Genomic DNA, 17,097 nt, shown 5'->3' with positions numbered 1-17,097 from the left:
AGGACACATTTCTGGATCAACATCTTTGTTGGTCCTGGAACAACATTAATCAATTTAGAGTTTAGGGTTAGGTTTTATGGTTGGGGTTAGGGTTAAGGCTGAGGTTTGGGCTTCAACAACATTCTTATCAACCTATCATTTGGTATAAAGAGTAGTTATTGGTTATGGTTAGGACTATGTTTGTTTGACAGGAATATAGTTCCAGAACTAACAAAAGATGTTGATCCAGGAGCACATCCTACTTGGCAAAATCAACTTTCCTAAAATACAATTTAACACTTAAAGAAAGCAAGATTGGATTTTCTGTTAAAATCAACATGAAATGGAATTCAAACCCATTTTATCTTCCACTGTGTAATGCATTTAAAAGAAAGATATTCAAAGAGAGAGAGAGAGAGAGAGAGAGAGAGAGAGAGAGAGAGAGAGAGAGAGAGAGAGAGAGAGAGAGAGAGAGAGAGAGAGAGAGAGAGAGAGAGAGAGAGAGAGAGAGAGAGAGAGAGAGAGAGAGAGAGAGAGGCTGATAGATAGATCAATAGATAGATAGATTGATGGATAGACTATCTATAGATAAATAAATGAAGAATGGGACTTGATTTTATCCATTGGAAATTGAATTGAACAGTGCAGGTGGTCTACACGATAGTTATAGAGTTTCAAATGTGGATTCAAGATGAAAATGTTCTAAAATGTTCTACATACTGTATATATGTATATGTATATGTGTGTATATATATATATATATATATACTGTATGTGTGTATATATATATATATATATATATATATATATATATAAAAATAACCTATCACAGTAATGGACAGGAATGTAAATATGGTTGATTTTTATTTCATGTTGACCAAAAAGTCAACTGTGCACTAGTTAATAACAAAGAGAATTTTTAGATCATTAAGTCTCTCTCACTCAATCACCACCTTCCTTTCTTTCTTCTGTCCAACTCCAGACAGCAGCACGCTGTGTTTTTTTTGTCCTCCCTGTTCTGAAGGCCTCTTATCTCTCTTGCTTCCCAGCCAAGCATGTCTTCCCAGGTAGCGTCTGGTTGAGATAACGTTAGCCAGGCCGCGAGCGCGTGTGCAGCTGCATGCGGAGGCGAGGGTCTCTGAGTCTGAGGTTAAGTGCTCAACATAATGCTCCTCGTGACCTGTTGCTCGCACACAACTATGCTTTCACTCTCTCCCTCTTTTGGCCCTAGAAACGAGAAGCGCACTTACCCTCTCAAAGCCATGACTAAAAGGCCTGCTCTCGTTCTTTTATTCCTCAAATCCTGACACATCGTTTTCACTGAGCCTGAGTATTCCCCTGACAAATTACCTCCAACGTATCACTTTGACAGCAATTACAAAAAAAAAAAGAAACCCTGGGAAGTTGCTTTTTAACCGTCGATTAGGCAAACGAGATGGTCAACACAGGTTGAGGATCTATTATGGCTATGCCAGTGGTGGTCGGGAAAGATTGCAAGCGGTTAAATGGCTCCTTTTTGCAAAAAGCAGAGGAACAGAGAGAAAAGATGGTATCAACTCACGTCCGCAAAGGGGCTTTGTTTGCCTGACAGCAGGATTACAAGATAGTGGAGAGGTGGGAGGGAAAGCTTAGCTCCCGATGTTTCAAAAGACATAACTGCTCAAGGGTTTGTCAAAACAACATAATCCAGGGTATACAGTATTACATATCTGCAGGGTGAATAAAGTGCAACAGAAACTCAATTGCTACTTACATGGAGGATTGCACACTTTATAGGTGAGAAGATTCAGATTTCAAGTCTTACCTGGGGAGAGAAAAACAAAAAGAGAGAGGAAAAAAGAGATTAATAAACAAATGGCAATGCCTTACCACATTTTATATCACAGCACTATTGAATGCTTGATTCTGATTGGCTGACAAACTGTAAAAGTTCCAAGTCTGTTGACCGTACAAATACGACATTACATCACTCTAAAACCACCTGTCCTCAATATAAGAATGCAATATTTCACTTAGATTAAAATTTACATTACAATAAGAAAAACAGATATATTAATACAAAGTAACACTACTACTACATTCTGGCAAATAGAAAAAGGTTTATTTAAAAAATATACCTATTTTCTTACATATATCAGTTCAGCAAGGTCACATATACTCAAATGAGATTCACAGTTTTTATTATTTTTATTTATTAAAGGTGCATTAAGCAAGATTCTGAGTTTTTGCAGAACTATGCCACCTCTGGCGGCAAGCGAAACTGCAGCCAGAGATGTGCACGCTCACTAGACAAAAGTTTTCTTTTTTTTTTTAATCTTACGTGGAGTTTGCGTTGGTGTTTGAAATGAACTACAAGCAGGTCTCTTACAATCCATCTTCTACGGAGAATGCCGGCGAATACACAAACCTGCCAGACATAGCTATGTGAGCGTGCCGTGAACGCGCATGACGTCACGCCCAGTCTAAAATTCCGGCCCGAATCCCTCTTATTTATTTTACTTTACAGGATTATAGAGACAATCTCAGTGATCAGAGAAGGGCTCATTCAGCCCATCAGGCAATTGTTTAAGCATGTATGGGTTAGAAAACGGGTATTTTTAACATGAAAAGTTGCTTAATGCACCTTTAAGTATAACTAATTATAGTTTCTGTCACAAGCATGAGTCAACACCAGAAAAAAAATGTCTTCTGCATTTAATAAGTGCACAAATTATGAATATTTTGTCAACATCGTAATGTTTCTGAATATGTTGACCAATCGATAAATGTAGCTCAAAGTCAATTTTAAATCACCTTGTAGTCTCAAATCTAGCCTTACTACCCCTAAGTGGTGGGCGGTCTTCCTAAAATTTCCCATCACAATCTTATAACAAACAATCACGATCCACGATCTGAATCATAATCTTCCCAATTTTGAGATGTACTATCAAGAATAACCAGACTGGAACAAGCCAATGGACTTTTAAAACACAGTTTAAAACACAGTATTGCACTAAACAATCAGTTGCCAAAACAGTCATCAAACCCAGAGTTAAACTTTATGAATTATATGTACATTGATTCTTATTAAAACTACTAAAGTTATTCAGTCAAGAGCAGTGACTGATTTTGTCTTTGTCTTTTGTTTAACATTAATGACACAGACAGCAGCAGGTATTTCCATTAGGCTTTAAGACCTAATGCATGGATCTAATATAATGGCACACATCCGATTTCTTACCCAACTGTTTATTCACTTAAGACATAACAGACTGTCTTTATGTAAATACTCACCAAGACGGACATTTCAACATATTTTTTGTGTATATCTGACCGTTTAGCCTCGCGCCTAAAACCAGTATACTTTGCATGAGGCACAATGATAATTTTATCACGTTTTAATGATCGTCAGAAGCTAAAATTTGATTCATAGCACAGCCATACTGCTTTTGAATTGTTTTTCAAATGCTTCACGTGAACACATGAAAGACACATGATAGAGACACATGATATAACTTGGCCAGTCAGCACAGCCATCTAGTTGGCAGTCGTAGCTGTATTTTAACATTATTGCAAGTACATAAAAATGTAAATCTCTACGATTCGCTTGAAAAGTAAATCGTGGACTTCTCCAAGATCGATCACGATATAAAATCGTCAGATCGCCCACCCCTACTATCACTTCAATGAACGAATGGCAATATTTATGAAGAATTTGTTATAAACCTTCAAACCTTTAATTTAACTAAACTTAAGTATGTTCAATAATAATAGTTAATCTTGCCACCTTAGCAAACAGCACTGACAATGGCACTTTTCTCTTGATGAAGTTTGACTGTAAAGCATTACAGTGCTTCAGTATTTGGAGGGTCTGTTTTTATGCTGGTGTTAAATGCACGCTTGTTGGCAGTACAGCAGGGGGCTGGAAGAGTATGAAGGGCACAGTGTTTGCCTTATTTGGGGATGACTGGCTGTGTTTAATGAAGGACACTGGCCTTTACAGAGTTGGCCGAGGGAAACTTCTCTGAAAGGCATGTGCATACATACAGAGGTTTTCAGGTTTTCTATTTGTCAATTGTAAATCTCACACTGAAATTCCTACCTGCTCTTTGCTTGCTCTCACAGCACAATATAAAATATACATGCTGTGAAAAATCCCAAAGGAAAGAAAAATGTCCCAACTATTTAACAGAGGCTTTGCTCAAGTATCCTGCAACTCAGACGTGAGAAAAAGACGCCTTAATGTTTCAGAGGAGATTTCAAACTGTGCTCAGATTGGTCAACACAACGTCTGTAAAAGCCAGATATTTCAATTCATATATTTAATACACTGTATAAAAGACCAAATTATTGGAGCTATGCTGTCTACATTTAATTTCTAGCTCTATACTCTTACTTCATGTCAACAATTGCCTTAGCATATTTTTATTTCTCCTGAAGAATTTTAGAAGAAACATCTGAGGCAAATACGATACTTAGAAAAACAATGAGCATCATTGTTTTTTCAAGAGTCTCTTTAGTCTTGAAAGAGCAAAATCTGAGCCACGAAACTTTGCTCTGGGAATCAACACTGTTTAACAACACGCAATGTAGAATCTTATATTAATTTGCAGGTCTACTTTTAGCATTCCAGTGTACACACTCACACCGAGGCAGGTGACTGCACATGTAATGGAGTGTGTCAGCAGATGTCACATTAACAGCTAACTCTATGAGGACGATAAAAGCGCTGGAACACTCTTGGTTCGGGTCAATGCGGTGATTGCAGATTACTATTGAGCTTTTTGTTTAACAGACATAAGGTCACCAGTACTCTCTTAAACCGTTGTGTTCTTTGTTAGTAAAATATAGTTTTTTCAAAGTCAAATAATGCACAAAGAGACTGTATAGGATTTTTTCTTTTAAAGGTCAAGTGTTCAATTGCGGCACCAAATTATTATTTTTTTTTTTTTTTCATTTCAAGTTTTCTAACACACTAACTATCCTATGTCTTCCATTGTTTGGGAAAGGATATAATAGAAGTATTTTAATATGAAAAGAAATTCATACTTCAAGTTTAAGTAATGTTTTTCAAAAGTGAAAGGGGGACAATTTCAAGGCTGTTGAATCAGAACAACAGGACAAACATAAAACCTGAGAATAGTAAATTAATAGTGTCCAGTAAATGTAATGTTTCGTGAAGCTCACTTTTAAAAGCCACTGCCTATCTGGATATATGTCCCACTCACTCCCGACTACACACACACGCTCACTTTTAAAAGCTACTGCCTATCTGGATATATGTCCCACTCACTCCGGACTACACACACACACAAACACACACACACACACACACACACACACACACACACACACACACACACACACACACACACACACACACACACACACACACACACACACACACACACACACACACACACACACACACACACACACACACACACACACACACACACACACACACACACACACACACACACACACACACACACACACACACACACACACACACACACACACACACACACACACACACACACACACACACACACACACACACACACACACACACACACACACACACACACACACACACACACACACACAGACGTTATAACAACAGGGTTCTGTTTTAATCCCTGCCGTCATCTTCAAAGACAGATTAGGGGTCTCGTAATGAAGAGGCAGAGACAGAGAGAAAAAGAGAAGGAGACTGAGACAAAAAAATGAGGTAGAGTGGTTCATGTTCTCTAGTTATACTATGACTGAACTGACTGAACTCTTCTGAACTATGACTGAACTGACTTTCAACACTATTCCACACGTGAGGAAATAGTTCACTTATGGTAGACGTACAATAACTATAGTAAATGGTAAAAAAAAAAAAAACTTTTTAAAAATGTTTTTAAGTCACTTTATAACAGCACTAATAAAAGGCCAATTGAAGTTTTTAGAGTAAAAAATCACTATAAAAATATATATTCATTATATAGAAATATATTCAATATAATATAATATAATATAATATAATATAATATAATATAATATAATATAATATAATATAATATAATATAATATAATATACACTTAATAAGTAATATAATAAAACTTAATAACATGCAAAAAAGAAAAAATCATTAGAAAACAGTAGACGTGCCGATATATGGTATTTCGATATTTCACAATAATTAACATGCCCAGTATTATTATAATGGGCAATTTAAAATACTGTGAATAAATCTTTATTACGAACTATTTAGATTTTAAGTGCAAGAATAATAGCTGTTTATTTTCAAACTTATTTTTTTTTACACTTTAATATGGACTAAAACATTATTGTTCTTTATAGTTCTTTTGTTCTGTGAAACATTTGTTTACTTCATACATTTTTGTGTATTGTTTTATTGTATTTAAATGTTCAAAGTCTTTTTGTTATAAGAAAAAAAGTTATTAAACCAATTAGGAGTAATTAAACCAAGTTTTTGTAACTCAATTTAATATCGTGATAATACAGTATACCGTGAAAAAATGATCGTAATGTGAAAATTTCATACTGTCACAGTTTGATACTATAATGCATTTATTTATTTTTTTATTACTTATAAATATACTTTTTTCAAAAAAAAAAAAAAAAAAAAAAAAAAAAAAAACATTCCTCTTCTCAGACATTTCCCCCCTACTTTAGGCTACTTGTGCTGTTAATTACTCTCTGCACAGGTCCGGGAACACAAAAAGTTTTTGCCTCATTCTTCTAATTGTAAGCACATTACGTACTGTAACTGAAAGCAAAAGAACCTTTAACTTGCTGTAATATTACACAAAGCAACATACCATAAGACTATAGAAATGTACAGAGTCACATAGTGAGCTGAGAGTGTAATGGAGACATGCACCGCTGGCGCGCCGTGTCTGTCCACGGGTTTAAATTTAGCCTGGATCAGTCTATCTCAGACGTTTGAAAGGAGTATTATCATCTCCACTGGACGAGACGCTACTGGACAAATTATACTTCAAACCTTGCCTTTGCAAAAAAGAAGAAATCCAGTTATTATGTCCAGACATGAAGTGAACATTCTGAATGGCAAAGAAAGTTTCAGCTAAATTTAAAAATTGTGTATAATCATGCCAAGATACCTGCCAAGTGATAACGTCTTTTTACATGAGAAATCCACGCCAGTTTTAACAACAGTGTCTCCCAGCCTTTATGAGTTTTACATCAAAGTTCACTCTCCGAAGTGCTTGTTTACTAGCCATTTCTTATTTCCTGCGGCACCGTCCCGTTGTCAGTGTGCCTCTATCTCGATCTTGTACATTATTATATAGATGAGATAAAGGCGAGTGAAGTAGCGACGCTGCCTCTTGCGTAAACATTTGGACGTGATTTTCCCCTCTTATCTAAGCTTTGCTGGTTGCTCTCTTTTCACTCTCTCTCATGGTCTCACAGCATGTGAGCGTGTGTGTTTTGGAGCGCAGAGGGGGCCTGGCTCTAGCCTGGTCTTAACAGACTCAGTGGAGTCATTGCAGCTGTTTCGGGCCGGCCACAAAGGGGAGCATTTAATTGGTACTGAATGCAGGGACAGAGGCTTTCAATTTGGTCAGGGCTGTACAGACACGCACCCTGCTTGCTGTGTGTGCGTGTTTTGTTTTGTTACGTTTGTCCTACCTTCTCATATAACACACTACAACCCCCCACAAAGCCTTGAGAGCCCCACACCCCCCACATACAGAAAGCTATAGCACAGTCATGCACAACAAAACAGCAACAGCTTCAACCGGTGCAGCGGTTAATAATTGTGCTGTATGCGTTAGGGATTGTAAAATGAGGGCTGTTAAAGTCAAACCAGACAGCTGCACATCCAACGACTGTTTCTGGTTTTCTATCCATTCAAAATATCTTTGTTTTGTCTGTTCTTTGGGATTGGGAATGTGGTCTGCAAATAGTTTTACAAGGTTTTGTTGTCTAATTATAAATGGACATAATAGTATAATCACTCAGTTAAATGGATAATGTGAGGTTATATTAACCCTACCACCCCCATGACACCTCTCTGTTTAAACCAAACTCTCGGAAAACAATGGAAAACTTTTCATGAGTATGACACAGAAAGTAAAACGCTGGTGTAATTTTATGATTCTGTAACATCGTCAAACATCATATGGAGTCAATTTGAGGCTCTGCTGTAGGTAAGAGAAGAAGAGATACCCAGTGATGTGATAAAAGTCTTTTTAGGAGCTTAGCGGCATGTTAGTAGCATACAAACACACACTAAACCTAGCCTAGAAGTCTCTCTCTCCTAATTCTCTTAACTGTAGGACTGTTAAACTGTCCTGATGAGCTCAGTCTGTTTTAATGGCCCCTCCTCTCGAAAAAGTAAGAAACACATACATACTTACACTTCCATAGTCCTTAGTGTCAATAAGGCACCCACAGTGTGAGACACTGACAGACAACTACAGACAGACCCTTTTTTATGGCCCTGCAAACACAGAGGTGGTCATTTTTCCTAGCCAGAGGCTGAAAGGGGGCCACTGGTATGCAAACTGCTGTTTGCAATGCAATGCAAAAAAAAAAAGAAAACTGGCAAAAAATAAATAAATCGGATTTGCTTAAACATTTTTACTGGTACAAATCAAGGATAAAGCATATAGGCTACCTTGTACTGTGTATACCTGGAGAAAGCTATCATTTAGCATTCCCTTTCATTTCAATGGAAGTTGTTGACAAAGAACTACTAAAACGAATAAAGGTTTGAAATCTACCATTTTTGTTCATGGGAACCACATGACATGAGTCATCTGATTCGTAAAAAAAAAAAAAGCACTGGCAAAAGGATCAGCTATATTATAATGGAATTATTAAATGTATATAAAATATACATTAAAATATATAAATTAATTATATAAAACCATGATTTTCTAATCAATATTAATATAATAAATATATAATAAAATTATATTATATTACAATTACATTATATTATATTATATACAAAATATAACAGAATCTATCTTTAGTCAGCATAAAGCTAACTATGATTTAGCCATCAATGGTGAAAGATGTTTTTTTTTATAACCAGATGCTGTAGTTACAGCAGCAACCATTAGGGGCTAATGGGGCCGTGCTGGTTAGTAAACCCCTTTGTTTAAGCTAAAGACGCTTCTATGCTTGCATAAGTAACATCCAAACATTGCCTTAACAATGAGGTAAATAAACTAGGAGAATGAAAATATTACAGTGTTTTTAGGTTAGGGTGAATATTTGTGAGCGAACTGTGTTTTCCTTTGGGTCCTGTATCTAAATAATGAAACACATCAAGATAACTGCCAGCAGAGAACGAAGAAAGATCTCACATGTCTCGACAGCTGATGTTCAAAAAACGAGAGCGTGAAACCGCAAAGCCTCCAGCTAACGTTTGTGCCACTTTATTTTCGAATTGCATCTGGAGATGTTTAAATGTTATTAAAATGTGTGCAGTGTGAGGACAGATCAGGTTACATCCACACACACACACACACACACAAAAAAAAAACCTGGTGAGAGAGTAGAGGGGATGCTGTTTCTTTCAAACGAATGAGAAAAACGGAGGTGGGTGAGGAGGAGACAGCGATGAAAAAGAGGAAAGGGAGAAAGAGAAAACGAGGGGTGAAGACTCTGACAGCAGTTCTCTGTGAGTGTCTCTGCATGGCTCGTGCCAAGAAAAACAAGGCCCGAGCAAGGTTGGGAATCTGATTTCAGCTGAGAGCTGCGGCAGGAAACGCTGTTCCTCCAGGGGGAGGGGTGCAGATCCACAGCCATGGAGCACTCCCAAAATCTTTTCTCCCCAAAACACCTCTGTTTCTTCCTCTCTCAAAAGCCTCTATGTATCTCCTTCAGTCCCATTTTGACCTCCAGGTCGGGACCACAGTTTATCATCCGGTCTCTGTATCTTCTCAGACTTTCCAGGTTATTCAAGTGTTCAGGCCAAAAAAGCTTTGTCTGGGAGGTATCACATTTCACACTTGCGCTTGCTTACAGGGTTGAAGGGCAATGAAAACCAGGTCCCACATGTCTCAAGAAGGTTGTGTTGGTTAAATCTAGCATTGCTAGCAAAGGGCCACTATCTACACATGTATCACATAACCAGCACGGTGGACTACAGAACGAAGGGTTAGAAATGATCAAGCTGCTCTGATGGATACAAGAGAGCTAGATTCACACATTGGCAAAAGGAGCATTCTCAAAAGGATGTCCGCTTTTTGTGGTCTAAATGTGGACGTAATGATGCCAGATGTGGCCAATCAAGGCCGTGGACTGCTGCGGCACAGCATTCAGCTGCAAATACAGCTGTGCTGATCCTTCTTATTTCCCCCCCAAACTCCTCCCTCCGCCTCTTCCATCCTTGCCTTCTCTTTTAAGGTCTGACCAAGCAGTCAGTTAACAAAATATCCAATTCGGACAATGGATTAGGGTAAAATGCGGCCATTAAGGTGACTTATGGGCACTCTGAATCTGCAGATTTGGTGGGAGGGATCATGCTGATCCCTTTTGCAGACTACAGGGAAATAGAGCTATAAAACTAACCTGTCTCTGATTAGCGCCATTCCAAAGCAGAACACAAGACCTAAAAACAGTGTGACATTGATGAGGTGAAGACAACATCTGTCCGAAAGGAAACGGATCAATGTCCCCAGAAAGAATCCCGTTGACACTTGTAAATATCTCATCGCACAGCATATCATGGGCAATATGTATGTAGATTGAATGTCCACCACATGCATTGTGTCCTTTGGCTGGTCTTTTGAGCTTTTTAAAAGGTATGAGATATAGTAGTTTAGGTGGGAAACACCACAAATAAAAGATAATTTTAGTTTTAAATTAAGTAAAGTCACCTTTATTTATATAGCGCTTTACACAATACAGATTGTTTCAAAGCAGCTTTACAGAGAACACCTAAATACTTTATTGAAAAACTTTTCGTCTTTCTCGCCTCTACGCTCTCATTAAAAATGTGCAATAATTGTACCTTTAGGGGTACAACAGCTTGTCACTGGGGTAATACACTAAAAGGGACTTCTTTATCTTATTTACTCCTAAGAGGTTCATGGTAGTACTTTAAGAGTACATTTTACTACTCTAGGGGTACAAATATGCACCTTGTAGGGGTAGATAAGGTACAAAGTTGTCCCTTTGAGGGTACTGCCACAATGACAAGCTGTTGTACCTATAAAGCTAAAATTCTTGCACCTTTTTTGACAGTGTAAGACAATGTCCTTAGCAGAAAAGTCTCTTAACTCTTAGTCCGAGACATTTCTCACATTTTTTCCCATGACAGCAAACACGCTCACACAGGGCCGCACAAGAGTCTCTCTGTTCAGAGCCTCCGTAAGGAGCTAGGGTCTGCTAGGCTCCAGGCTAGCATGAATGTGGACATTTAAAAAAAAAAAAAAAAAAAAACCTTCACAGACTTGGCCATAATTAAAACCCCATGTCACAAGCAGCAGGCTAGGGGTTTGCAACAGCCTGTTGCTGGTGAGGAACACATGTTGTAAACAAACACATTGAGCCATTGAGCTAGGGTCTGCTAACCACATAGAATGAAGCTAAGGGTTCAGAAAAGTGACAGATGCAACATGTGGACGCTCTGCTCTTTGCATTATACCATTGTTGAGCCTTTCCCAGAAGATTGCACTTTAGTAAACTTTCCGAAAACAGCTGTAAGCATTTGTGCAGATGCATTCCGATTCAATGCGATTAAATTTACTAGAACAACAGGATGGCGATTTTTTAGACATGTCAAAAGCACAGGTCCACCGAAGACATGCCAGTAACTGAGGTCGGCTAATAATAAAATCTGTTAATGAGCAGTCAGCAAGCTTCTCAGATGTTCACTAGCATCAGCTATGCCAAAAGACTGAACCGTGTCATTGGTGGTTATCAGCATAAATCTACAAAGTAAGGCATGCATGTAGATAATATTACACAGCGTGCCAGTGTGCCCTCTTCAAACGTATTGGCTTTCTAGCGTTGGTGACTGGGAGAAGGTAGAGTAGCTTGTTTCCCATGACAAGACCTGAAGCCTAATAAATTACACATCTCAGAATCTTGATATGTTAATGTGGATGAAATAGTGCACATGCCAGCTGGGGTTTCAAAGAACATGACGGCACTCAGAAATCTACTGTGAGGGATCACAGGTTAGATCGAACAAATATCGAGCTCCGTCTGAACATGAGAACTGAGCCTTGCAAGCTAGCCTTATATCCACACATCAAACCATAGTAAATCTCTTTTTAGATTTAACAAAATATTAACGTGTGGACTAAAAAGTAGTTCTAGTAGTTAATAGAAATTGCACATCTAAAACAGATAAATTTGATGTTTTGAAAGATAGGAACACTGCTTTTATGGGTTGACAATTCATGTCAAGGCTAGTAAGTGGCAAATGAACTCTCTGTCATCCATTTACAATGGACGCTGCTGCAGTGGGGGGTTCGGATGTTTGAAATGCAGCAGCAACAAGAGAAAACGCAATGGATGAAACGTCTATAAAACATTGACCTGTGGACCCACCTTGTAACCTCAGTTCAAATGTCATCTCTATTTAAACATCTCAAGAACCTGACAGTCAAGAAATTAGGCCTTGTTCAGACAGGCAACACAAATCTTTTTTTCTCCCTTAAATCTGTAAAGTTTACATGTAGTCTGAACATGATGAAGGCCAATCCAATGTTCTTCCATCCAGGTTCACAGTGGTTAATTTATTTAATCCAATAAATTATTTAAATCAAAATAGATGGCATTTCAAACATGCATCCATCCATCCATCCATCCATCCATCCATCCATCCATCCATCTATCTTTCCACATATATGTATCTATCCATGCAGATACAGTCATTTTTTTCATATTCCTGCAAACAAGAAGCCAGCATTCATAGTAGGTCTTGACAAACTATGTTTTTTTTACTTAAAAATGTGTCATGAATTTCATAGTATTTCAATTCATTTTAATTCTACTGATTTGAACTATTTTAATGGTATTCTGTTTAATTCTGAATGGTTCACAATTTCAGATTTGCATACTGCCCTCATGATCATGATCAAGTCTCACAAATGTGGAACGTGTGCTAGCAAAAGTGACTAAAAGTGACAAAAAATAGATCTGGCCACATGTAACTTGTATTTTTTTAAAAAGAAAAAAAAGAAAAAAGAAATCTGATTTAGGGAAGAAAAAGAAAAGTCACCAGATTTCCCCTGCAGCTGTAAACTCAACAAAATGAACTTTAAGTGTCCATGAATGTAGGTCAAGAAACAGAGCAACAATAACACAAAAGTGATTTCATGGATAATACGCAACACATCCTCTGACCTAAGTTAGGTTTAGATAGCATGCAATTCATATAAAACAAGTTGCTGGGTGGAGTGGTCAGTCAGTTTCTAGGTGTTCAAGATGACTTGGCTTCAAACACAGAGGCCACCCACCAGAAAAAAGCTTAAAACTAGTCTGGAATAAATGATGTTAATGTACCTACAGCAAAGCCAAAAATAAGATCATCTGCTTCTCCTATTAAAAATGACTCGTCAAAGAGCTGTCTTAGCTCCAGCTGGACGTAAACTATTGCGGTCATAACTCAGGCCTTCCACTGAGCCTGGCAAAGTCAGACCACATGAGATGTCAACTCTGCAGATACGTAAATCAAAAGAGTAAAAATTGTTAAATGAGAGAAAGAAAGAAAAGTCTGAATATTTAATTTACATGTTATGTTTCCAGTCCATGCTGTGACTGCCGGCAACAGACGGAGCGGAGGCTGGTCTGCTAATGAAATTAAAGGCAGTAATCTGTGCGTGTGAAGTAGTCGATGCTTCATGTTCTTTTCCTCACACTGACGGCTGGGCTGTTCAGCAAGATTTATGGGTTCCTGATGGGGGGAATGGGTGAACTTTTGCGTGAATCTAAATCATGACTGTAACAGTCCAAATTGGGAAAACAGAAATGGATGTTATTTTTCTTAACTGTGTACAGCTTTGTGGTCACTAATGTAGGCTGAGGGTCCCAAACATAATGCCAAATGCGGAGGAATTGTGCATTGGAGATGACTGTACTATTCTCATCTGGGCCATTAACAGATCCAAATAACAGTGAGCTGTACTCTAACAGAACATTTTTTTACACATTTTCATCACATCTTGGTGTTTTCATCAAGCATATTCAATGGGATATCCCAAAATTCACAAATATTTGGATAATAAAAATGAGAAGTGTATACTTATAGAAAATATTGTCTAAAACGCAAGCTTGTTAACTCTCAAAACCTCTAGGCCTACTTCAGGGCTGAACCAACATGGAAATCACACTTTTCCAGTTCAATTACTTTATGGTGTCTTACAGTCTTCTGTGTGACTTACAGCCACTTGCTTGGGTTCCACCTCCAGCACTAAGTGAGCAGCATGTGTTGGTAATTTGCAGGCAGTTGATGTTGATTAGTGCAGGCATGACATCTCTGGACCTCAGCTGTTATTGTGTACAAGGAGAGAAGCCCCTCTCAATTAGCTGCAGCATGTTAGCAAATCAGGGTTTACAAGACCTCTAGGAACACCTAAGCCTTTGGCGAGAATAAGGGGGGCAGAGAATTTTAATAAACTTGAAGAATCTGAAAGTCCATGATCTTCTGAAAAGAAGCTGCTTTTACAACTAAAATAAATAAATTTTACACAAAAATACATAACCATAGAATAACTATATTAGATTATTTTTAATTATATGTAGAATTATATTATACTTCACTAATATCTGAAATCATGAAGCTGAAATAGTGACTAATTTCTTCCCTCCCTTCCAAATCCCTTGAAGGGAATGAGGTTTGATTCCTAAGAGAGATAGACAGCCTACATGAAAGCTCAGTTACCACTCCCACTGTTTAGATGTGATAACGTCACAATAAGTCATTTGGAGCCGAGCCCCTCAGCTTTGTAAATGTAGGGTGATGCATAATCCTTCGTTTTTTGCTCTATTTGCATGGAGATAAGAGTCTGATTTAATAAACCGGACATGACATGCTGAGCGCATATGTGGAAGTTTTACGCTTGATGGCTCGAAACATTTCCGTTTGCTTTATTTTCCATCCAGCTGTTTGCGTGAGTGTGTGCTTGCAGCAAGGCTCATGAGAACCTGCATTTGTGGCAGAACATCAAACGGACTTGCTACGTCCCATTGGGGCCAGGCTTGTCTCTGAAGTGGACCCAGCCCCACTAGGCTTTCCCTTTCCCTCAAACCACTTCCTCTTTGGCTTGGAGAACCTCTGCCCAGTCTATAGGGACAAGACTCAATGACATCTCCATGCCTAATGCCCAAGACTTTTCCTTACATCAGTAACATTCAGCCTTTCTCCTTGTTCCTAGTCTTTGTGACCGGCTCATGGCTGGGATATGAGTAAGACTCATAGGTCAGCGAGTTACCCCTTCACCCCCCCCCCACCTCCCTTCCTCCCTCCCTCCGTCACTGGCACTCAGACCTCTTCTGATAGACAGATAGCTTGAAGGTCATCCTCAGAGAACAGAGGCTAAGGGCAAGAATGCAAAGTATGACTCTTTTTTGAGCTGTCGGACAGAAAGGCTATCTGTGAATCAACACATGGCTGGTACAAGGGCCTATGTGTCTGACCTGTCATGCATCTGAGCTGCTGAAGACATCTGATGTGGTGTAGGGGGCCCACTATCTTCCACAGAGTTTTCAGTTAGGGACATGTGATGCGAGTCTTATTTTCCACAATTTGGTCTGAGCCATTCATGTAAGCAAACTTTCGCAACCTTTATTCTTACCAAAGGCAACCAACAGTAATAAATCCAATAGAAGAAAAAAATGAATCAAATCTGCAATAAAGCCAGAAAGAGAGAGAGAAAGAGAGAGAGAGAGAGATTTTTGTAAGGAAACATGTTGTGTTGCCTGACTATAAACAAGCTGTTTAGCAATCTTTTTTGACCAAAAATGTAAGTGGAGCTTACCCATGCAAAATAGCACAATTCTAGGGTGTTGACTTTGAGGGTGGAGGTTGTTCTGAGAGGATAGTTGCTACTTGCTAGGGTAAAAATACTATATTCATTACTCCATGCTTTCCACATGGAATACTCAATGCACCAAATGACAATCTCATATTGGCTTTACCTTACAACAATTTAAAAACAAACACTTGTTAGGCTATATGAGAAGCACAGCTGTGAGGGGAAATGTTAGCAGTGTGCCAGCTGTCCCTATGCCAAAGTAATGGGGAAAAAACAGCAAACCACCATTTTCCTTTGTAGGAGTTATAAGTAATAAAAACATAAAATTCATTAAGAATGAATTGCACCTGCTGATAGTGTCGTTTATATTTGCACACATTTTCTACATGTTAGAGTGACAGATTCACTATAGGAATAATGCAAATCATCTAAAAGTGCAAATACCATATCAACAACAACAATTTAAACATCTGAACTAGCTCTTTAAAATGCTGAAAATGCATATGTTTTCCATATTTTGATCATCATTTCATGAATTACTGCCATTATCACTACATAACATCACACATAAACATCAGTTAAAAAAAAAAAATGTCTACTGCCTGTTTGCTCCAGGCAAATGGTGATGAGTTTGGAGAATGAGGAGTATCTATCCTGAGCCAATAAACATAAAGGAGGCGTGTTTGCGATGAAACGAAAAAAAAAATGATGATTTAGCATTATTTCAGTGCAATTAGCATCTGGAAAAACTGGTTTCAGGTTTTTGCATTGAAATGCCGCTGTTTAGTGAACTTAAGAAACAACTCTACAAACCACAAACACATTACTGCATGGCTAAACTTCAGCTTGTACGAGTAACACTCAACCAAATATGCAAGAGTGGGTATCAGCAGGTCAGAGTATTGGAAAGGTGTTAGTGAAGAGCGGCTCTGTGATCAGTAGTAAATGCTGCTCCATCTCTGAAAGCACTGCGAGTTTGAGTCGCTTATAACGTGCATTTGAAAAATCAACATGCGTCAAACATCGGAAGATACATGCAAACTTGTAATGCAAAGCGTTTATAAACCTGTTGTCCAACAAAAGATCAAATTTAATAACACGAATATATTCAAAACTGACTTCATAACATTAATCGAGTGTTTGAAATAACTTCCTTTT

At 38.2% G+C, this 17,097-nt stretch overlaps 1 protein-coding gene across 2 annotated transcripts in view; it reads right to left on the bottom strand.

The window, feature by feature from the left end:
* pdzrn3b (PDZ domain containing RING finger 3b) overlaps window positions 1–17,097 on the bottom strand; it is a 98,128-nt gene that overhangs the window by 52,108 nt on the left and 28,923 nt on the right. The window contains exon 2 of one of the 2 annotated variants that reach the window (XM_081381312.1): window positions 1,733–1,783. The exons of the other annotated variant lie outside the window; for it this stretch is intronic. The gene's annotated coding sequence lies outside the window, so the exon portion shown is untranslated. The remainder of the gene's footprint in view (window positions 1–1,732; window positions 1,784–17,097) is intronic. 2 annotated transcript variants of the gene reach the window in all.

This window comes from Scardinius erythrophthalmus, assembly GCF_964197995.2.
Source record: "Scardinius erythrophthalmus genome assembly, chromosome: 12".
NCBI classification, from domain to species: domain Eukaryota; kingdom Metazoa; phylum Chordata; class Actinopteri; order Cypriniformes; family Leuciscidae; genus Scardinius; species Scardinius erythrophthalmus.
Note: the sequence above shows the minus strand (reverse complement) of the source record. Positions and strands in the feature narration are given on the sequence as shown.